Source organism: Schistocerca nitens, chromosome 9 (assembly GCF_023898315.1).
Source record: "Schistocerca nitens isolate TAMUIC-IGC-003100 chromosome 9, iqSchNite1.1, whole genome shotgun sequence".
Classification (NCBI taxonomy): domain Eukaryota; kingdom Metazoa; phylum Arthropoda; class Insecta; order Orthoptera; family Acrididae; genus Schistocerca; species Schistocerca nitens.
The window spans coordinates 222558411-222565995 of NC_064622.1; the positions used below are offsets into that span (position 1 = coordinate 222558411).

General features: G+C 45.8%; 1 non-coding gene across 1 annotated transcript; it reads left to right on the forward strand.

Moving 5' to 3' along the window:
* The first annotated feature begins 1197 nt into the window (after nt 1-1197).
* Nucleotides 1198-1269, forward strand: Trnas-acu (transfer RNA serine (anticodon ACU)). Its single transcript has one exon. It is a non-coding gene; the product is annotated as a tRNA-Ser (tRNA).
* The last annotated feature ends 6316 nt before the right edge of the window (nt 1270-7585 follow it).

The following is a 7585-nucleotide window of genomic DNA, read 5'->3' on the forward strand; positions in this document are numbered from 1 at the left end:
ACAATAAAAGTGAGTTCTTAGAATTAGAGAGACTAATTGACGACGGAATGGGATGAGACGTAATTATCTTTGAGCGTTTAACCAGCTGGCACTTAAATATGATTTACATATATGCACAAGCAGGAACAAGTGCACTAGGCATGTGATTTCGGGTGCGATTCCATCGGCACCCAACAAAAGGCGTGGAACATATTGAGCAATAACTCTGAAATAAGTGCTCGTTCTCCTTGAAGAGCAGTTCCCTGAACTGGTCGACCGATTTCAGTCATCCATGTAATTGTAATGGCCGTTGCTGTGCAGATCACACATCAGTAGCGCGTAAAAATAATGTTACGGTAAAGTTATTGATCGTCATTTTTAGCCATTAATGTCCATTACAGCACGAGAGATTGGTGCTTTAGATTTTTTTACAAACTGTAGTTCCAATCTGTAAATCAAATAACTGCCGCAAGCTCATTCTACCTCGTTAGTAAATCGTTCATCATTTCATTCGCGCTATCTTCCTTCCTCGCCGGTTATTTGCTAAAATTTGTCTTGAATTGTAAATCATTCTCAAACATGATCTATGGCGATCGACATAGTACTTCTCTCTCCATTGGTAAGCAATACATTTAAGGAGTTATGATCTAGATTATCTTGAATGCGCTGGTGGGCTCAGTAGATAAAGACTTTTAGGCAGACCTTGACGGGCGACGGAGTTCGACACTCTTTGAGATCTCGCGAAACCTGGTTGCAAAGCATTGAAAAATGGAAAAAAAAGGCTCTACCAGAGGTGCGGACACGATGGGTAAGTAAAACTTTCTCGTGTGGTGATTGCAGAATAGTTGACTCTTAATGCACCCCTATGTTCCAAATGAGTGTCGAGGTCACTTTTACTCTGGGAGAAGCTGACGTTTGTGCAGGTATAACTAGACTTCGGAATGTAATGGCTATTGGTTCTTTACGCAGGTAACTTGAATAACAAATCTATAAATAAATTTCAGATTTAAAAATAAAATGTTAAAAATAATGTTGAAATCATCTTTACAAATGAAATGATACAATTTCAGCGGCTTTACTAGTCTCATACAGATATGATTTCATTTATATAGACTGTCCGTGTGTAAGGAGAAATTAACGTAGTCTGGGGGACAATGACAATTTGGATCGAGGAGGGAGGCGTGCCAAGGTGATCAGAGCAGTTGTGTGAACCGCTATGCCAAGGTGGCGTAGTGGTTAGCGCACGTGCCTACTGAACACGAGGCCCGGGTTCGGTTCCCGGCCGTGGTACAAATTTTCACTCACCCCTTCAGACTGTGTACAAATGGTTCAAATGGCTCTGAGCACTATGGGACTCAACTGCTGTGGTCATCAGTCCCCTAGAACTTAGAACTACTTAAACCTAACTAACCTAAGGACATCACACACAGCCATGCCCGAGGCAGGATTCGAACCTGCGACCGTAGCAGTCGCACGGTTCCAACTGTGTACATGAAACCATCTTTATTCTCTTACCGCGTACAGATGTCAATATGTGACTTCTGAGGCGTTATTTATTTGGCTGGACGGGAGATACACGAAAAATTCAGCAGTGTCATCTACCAGGATTAAGACGTCATAATAGTAGAACACGATATTGGTGTCCAGAGGTGTTCATATTTAATGTGTACTAAATCAGATCTAAGTCGCCCTAATTCTTACTTTCTCCAATGCTAGCTAGCATATCGGGCAACTAGTTTCCTCCTGCGAAATCTATCAGCTGATTTGTATAGTTTTTACCAGAATTATTTAACTGGATACGGAAAAAAACTAAATGCAGAGTGGTTGGACGGTTAGTTGCTTTGCGCTTTTGCCTCTTAATACTAAAGAATCTTGTCCACAGTGCACCCTCACGTGGTAACCACATAACGACCGTCCGCTTGTGCCACATACACACCGTCTAACTAGTTGTGTATCCTTTAGCCAAGCAGCTCTCTTCAGCGATCCTGCATAATAGGTGAGGTTTTGGGCTCTAATTCTAGCTGAGAAAGGCAACAGAGTTTGTAAACGTCACTGGAACGAGTTAGATCTCTTCAAATGTACGTTATATTTTTGTTTGCTGGATACGAGACTAAGATATTCTGAATTTTGATTGCATTTCAACAGATTCTCAAGTCTTCCAAATAATGCGATCCATACGGCAATTAAAGACTTTGTAAGTCCACAAAACACTGTACCACTCTATCATCCAGCCGATGTCCATTGCTGGCCGAAGTGGCCGTGCGGTTAAAGGCGCTGCAGTCTGGAACCGCGAGACCGCTACGGTCGCAGGTTCGAATCCTGCCTCGGGCATGGATGTGTGTGATGTCCTTAGGTTAGTTAGGTTTAAGTAGTTTTAAGTTCTAGGGGACTTATGACCTAAGATGTTGAGTCCCATAGTGCTCAGAGCCATTTGAACCATTTGAACCGATGTCCATTGAGACCTCGAAAATATCAGCACACAGGCTCAATGTTTTTCGACAACAATGCTTGAAACGAATTTTGAATATCAGTTATCGCGACCACATTTCAGAAAATGTGCTAAGAAGAATTGGTCTACGCAACCAGCACAAAATCGATGCTGAAAGAAGACTGAAACTTGCGGGGGATGTTCTGTGCATGACACATGGAAGGATCCCAAATCAGCACTGTTGTGCGAAACAGTGGGTGGATACAGAAGTTAGAGGAAGACCTAGTAACATTTGGACATGAACTTTCGCAATGGATACTCAATATATGGACGTGAACTGGGAGTAAGCTGAAAATTTGGCAGCTGATCGATTTCGCAGGAGGAAACTAGTTGCCCGATATGCTAGCTAGCATTGGAGAAAGTAAGAATTAGGGCGAGTTAGATCCGATTTAGTATACATTAAATATGCAGGGTGTCCATGAAGTATTGAGACAAAATTCGAGAGATTACAGGAGGTGTCAGGAGGTACAAATCTAGGATAGGAACTCGTGTCAGGAAAGGTCATCCAACGACGCAACAGGGCGTCGAAGTCAAAGGCGCCGGTGCCTGCTGTTAGGCCACCCCTTCGGCAACAAACGTGATATTGTACGCTGAGGGACCGTAGGCGGAACTTCTCGCAGTGTCGCAACAGTGATCGCGAATGGTTGCCACGACTGCCAGTGAAAAAGATTGAGCTAGCTGCTGCGTAGAACGGCTTTGTCCCCAATGAATGCGATACCCTGTTGCTTCGGTGGATGACGCTTTCGAACACGGGTTTCCATCCACAGTTTATTTTTCTCCTGGAACCCTCTAAAATCTCCAATATTTCTCGGTTTGTTTGTCGCAGCAACATTTCGAGAACACCCTATATAACCGGTTTAAACAAAAAACTATCTAGAGGAGCTAGTCTTGTGATTTTAGGTGAAATGAAAGACATTAAGTTTCATGAAAAATTTCTGTTGAAAGCAGAAGCGTGCCGTGAGGAATGATATCAGTTTGGATCGGAAAATGATAGTTGTGATTTGCACGAAACTTTTGCTTGGTCATTCTGCAGAAAAACCCATGCCTTTCTACAGATTGCGTTGTAATAGACGTACGAATTCGTGCTGTATTGTTTCATATAACGTCTTCAGTTAAGGCAAGACTATAGCTCCTATCGAAGCTAGAAGTTAGGAGATAAATGCCGGATAAATGTCTGATTTGTTCCTGGTAAACTGAGCAGATGGCTTTTGTTTGCTTCTTCAAAGAAGCCGAATCAAAACAGGATTTCCTGTATCGACGCAAGTCAGTGACACTTTTTGCGGTGTTGAATCATACATAGCGTTTTTAGAGAAAAGTTACTATGAAAAATGGTTTGCCAAAAAATGCGGCAGAAGCCACGCAACGCCAGAGTTCTTGAAAATGTTAATCTCACAGGCAGAGAAGCTTTGCATATCAGTGTCAGTTTTACGTGCACTTGGTGTACTCTGTTGTAGCATTCCAAAGTGTGCACTTTCCACTATTGAGGGTGGTCACCACGTCAGAGCTTAGAGGAGGAGGTTCGAAGACAGCTTCAGAACACCTTAACTTCGTTACTGACGTATGAGAAACATGGATGGACTGATTATGGAGGAGAGACATCCGTTTCAGAGTAGTTCACAGATCTCGTGGTGTAGTGGAAAAGCGCTCCAACAGAAAGCCGAGCGAAATCTCGAGCAGATGCCTGTCTGGCATTCTTATTTATACTTTAGGCCGGTTTGGTAGAACGCATGGACAAAGGATCACGTTCACCTAGAAGCTTTGTCAGTCACGCTTATATCGGTGTTCATATAAGAAGCTGGGTGAGGGTGTGTTCTATGTAGAGAGAGAAGGAAAAAACTTAACGGCATCTCGAGTAATGTCTTTGTTGCGTAACACACGCTCCTGTCGTTACCTTCCCTGGTAACTGCCAAGTGTGAGCTCCTTACTGGGCCACTATTTCTATTCCCGCCTCTACATAGAAAGAAACATATGCTTGGAAAAATATCGCTGTAGCTTCTAAACGTAATATTTTTCATGTTTGCTTTATGCCGCCCATAATGAACGCTGCATTGGCAAAGTACCTTAAGCGTGGCCAAAATGAAACGAAAATCAACGCTAAACTGTTCTCGCAGAGGACACACTACGGACAGAGACGGCAAATGATACTATTGGGTGACGCATCACATAGTGCACTGCTCCCTGGCAGTGCACGTCGCCCCACCAGCTGGATTCTTACGTGCACACTACTATAGCGTCTGCAGAAGGCTACCAATAGGGCTACCTTGTTTAGTTCACTACCTGTGCCATGTTCGCCACGATATCCTGTAGGAGTGCTGCATCCCTCCTGCTGTATTCACGCTACAGTGACGCGTGTGATTAACGCTGTCTGCGAAACGGGCGCGCAGCTGTCGCGGCGGCACAGGGAATGCCTTCCGCTGGCCAGTCATGACAGGTAGTTGGCGTAGGGAGTGACGGAGGCGTTCCGGGAAAGGCTGCCCGCTGCCAGCAGGTGGCTGACCCCGCGCGGGCTAGGGCTCTCCGTAAAGGTAAGCGGACGACAGCCGGCTGCCGCCTGCCGCAGCAGCCCGTCTCGTCTCGTCTCGTCTCGTCTCGTAAAGCAGCGCCGCGACAAATCGACGGCCGCGCCCCGACACCAGGCTCGCGCGACCGAGCTCCGTCCTGTCTCTCACTCGCGTTTCGCCCACCTAGCATCATTAGGCAAACTGTGTCTCCTATCTTTGCCGATATTTCTATTCTCTTTACTCTGCGACACACTGTAACTAATCTTTTTCCTGGTAGGGTCAGTGGACTGCGCGCTCTGTTATCGTGTTGGCCGACCGGGGTGGCCGAGCGGTTCTAGGTGCTACAGTCTGGAACCACGCAGGTTCGAATCCTGTCTGGGGCATGGATATGTGTGATGTCCTTAGGTTGGTTAGGTTTAAGTTCTAAGTTCTAGGGGATTGGTGACCTCAGAAGTTAAGTACCATAGTGCTCAGAGCTCGATGCCAAAAGGACACTTGGCACAATACGCTAACGCAGCACTACAGCGTGGCACCAGATGGGCGCCACAGCCCGCCTTCTTGCCTGCACCCTGTTAGTTACTGAAACCGGGGACGCTTAGACACGCAGCGTACGTGTGTTGCGGTAGCAACACCACAACAGACCCACTATAGCGCGTATAAATACTGACCGTCCAAGCAGGCAGGTCGTCGAGTCGGCGTCCGTCACAGTGTCGGCCTACGCCATGAAGTCGCTAACGCCCTATTGTCGTGGTGACAGGACCATCCGCGAGAGGTACAGCCACAGCGTTGATGGCCAGTGGATCAAACTGAGGCGCTCCTAGCCACGGAGCCAATGTGTGTCCACCAGCGATAGATGCCGCCAGCCAGACGCTAGACTGGGTTCGCTCTCCGGACGCCCGTACTCCTGTCACTTACGGTAGGCCTGGCCAAGCCAGACTGGTGCATCAGCAACTGATGTAACTTGGCCAACGGCTGGGAATGTTGACCACGAAAGTTCGCTCACGCGTGGGTTGCACTGGGAGTACCAGCTGCAGGCGTCTTCACTACAATGCTTCACCACCGAGGTCCGTGGCTCGATCGCTGACTTTGAACGACGGCCAGATCTGGACCTGAGCTACTAATACGACCTACTTGAAAATAATAAAGAGATTCTGCTGTAATGTTGCAGCGGTTGACTCCTCCTAGCCCATACACTCTGCAATGTACCACAGAGGTGGTGTTCGGGGGAAGAAGGCTTTGTGCAGCCAGGAGATGATTCTCCTGCTGTCCCTCTCAGTGGATTGTGCTTAGATCTACAATGCTCACTTGATTCAGAGTGATTTTCTCGTCGTGACACTTTTTGCCGGCTGTTCATGGAAATAAACTTTGAATGATCCTGACAGGAAGCATATCTTTGCTGAAGAGTGTTATTAAAGGCAGCAAGAAATGGCTGGTGAAATGCCTGAATTCTTTTTCTGGCGCTGATTGATTGGAAGGGCTAATAATTGTTAAAAATAATTTCGGTATTGAAAGGCGGTCGCCTTACAGAATTCGCGAGCTGTAACAAGCAAGTCTTCTGCCCTCTGGGTCGGACATCGTATTTGGAAGTGTATTTCTGAAGTTAGTAGTTAGTGATCCTTACCGATCAAGCAAATTATTCTTCAAAAATGGAGTGTCCACAAGAGTTCGAAAGAGCGTCTCCTGTTTACGCGGTGAGTGTTGCAGTTTAGTGAGCCGTATTTCGTAGAAAAATGCCTCAAACAAGAGTCTGGAGCCATTACCTAGCTCGAGCTGGTGCTTAATAAAATTATATATCAGAAATATTTTATGCAGGTGGTGTTGTACAGCTTTAATGAATGTTCAGAACGGCATTATGCAGTACAGCAATACACAGCTGTATCAGTATGTTTCATTAGAGATGATCGAATTCGGTCTTGGATCAGACCATTGTCGGGTCCAGAAAACATGTCGGCTGTCCATTTGCATAATTGGAATAACAGTTGTCGGGTGTATATTACCCCATCACTAGTAATAGCCGTGTACCTAACATAGATGTCGATTTAACTTCATAGACTTTTTTGTGTGATACTCTCATGCACATTAGCTGCTAATGTACGGTCGCACGAATACCCGGCTCCGGACGGCCACGTGACACAACCGAGAGGAAAGACCATCGCATTCGGATTATGGCTATGGCGCATCGTACTGCATCTGCAGCAATACTTTCAACAGCTGTTGGCGCCATAGTGACAAAATTTACTGTTACAAAGTGCTTACTTAAAGGACAGCTCCGAGCCATATACCCTGTTTCGCGCATTCCAGGACATCATTCAACATTCTGGCGGTTACAGCTGTCATTAATGTACCAGCGTTTCACATTTACAATCGCTTATCTCCCGCTTACATTAACCAGTGCTCTTGCAATGTTAATCACTTACATATGTTACCTAGTGAAATGTATTCGCGAAATTTTATCATTCTACATTAATCGTTTTTTGGTATAGCGATTTTTTCCGTCAGTTTATGTGCCCGCCCAGCACAAAGGGACAAGTACGCTCGCACAAATTCAGATGCGAAGTTCCCAACTGGAAGAGAGCAGGTTACATCGGACAGGTTGACGTATGTAGTTAGTTGCAAA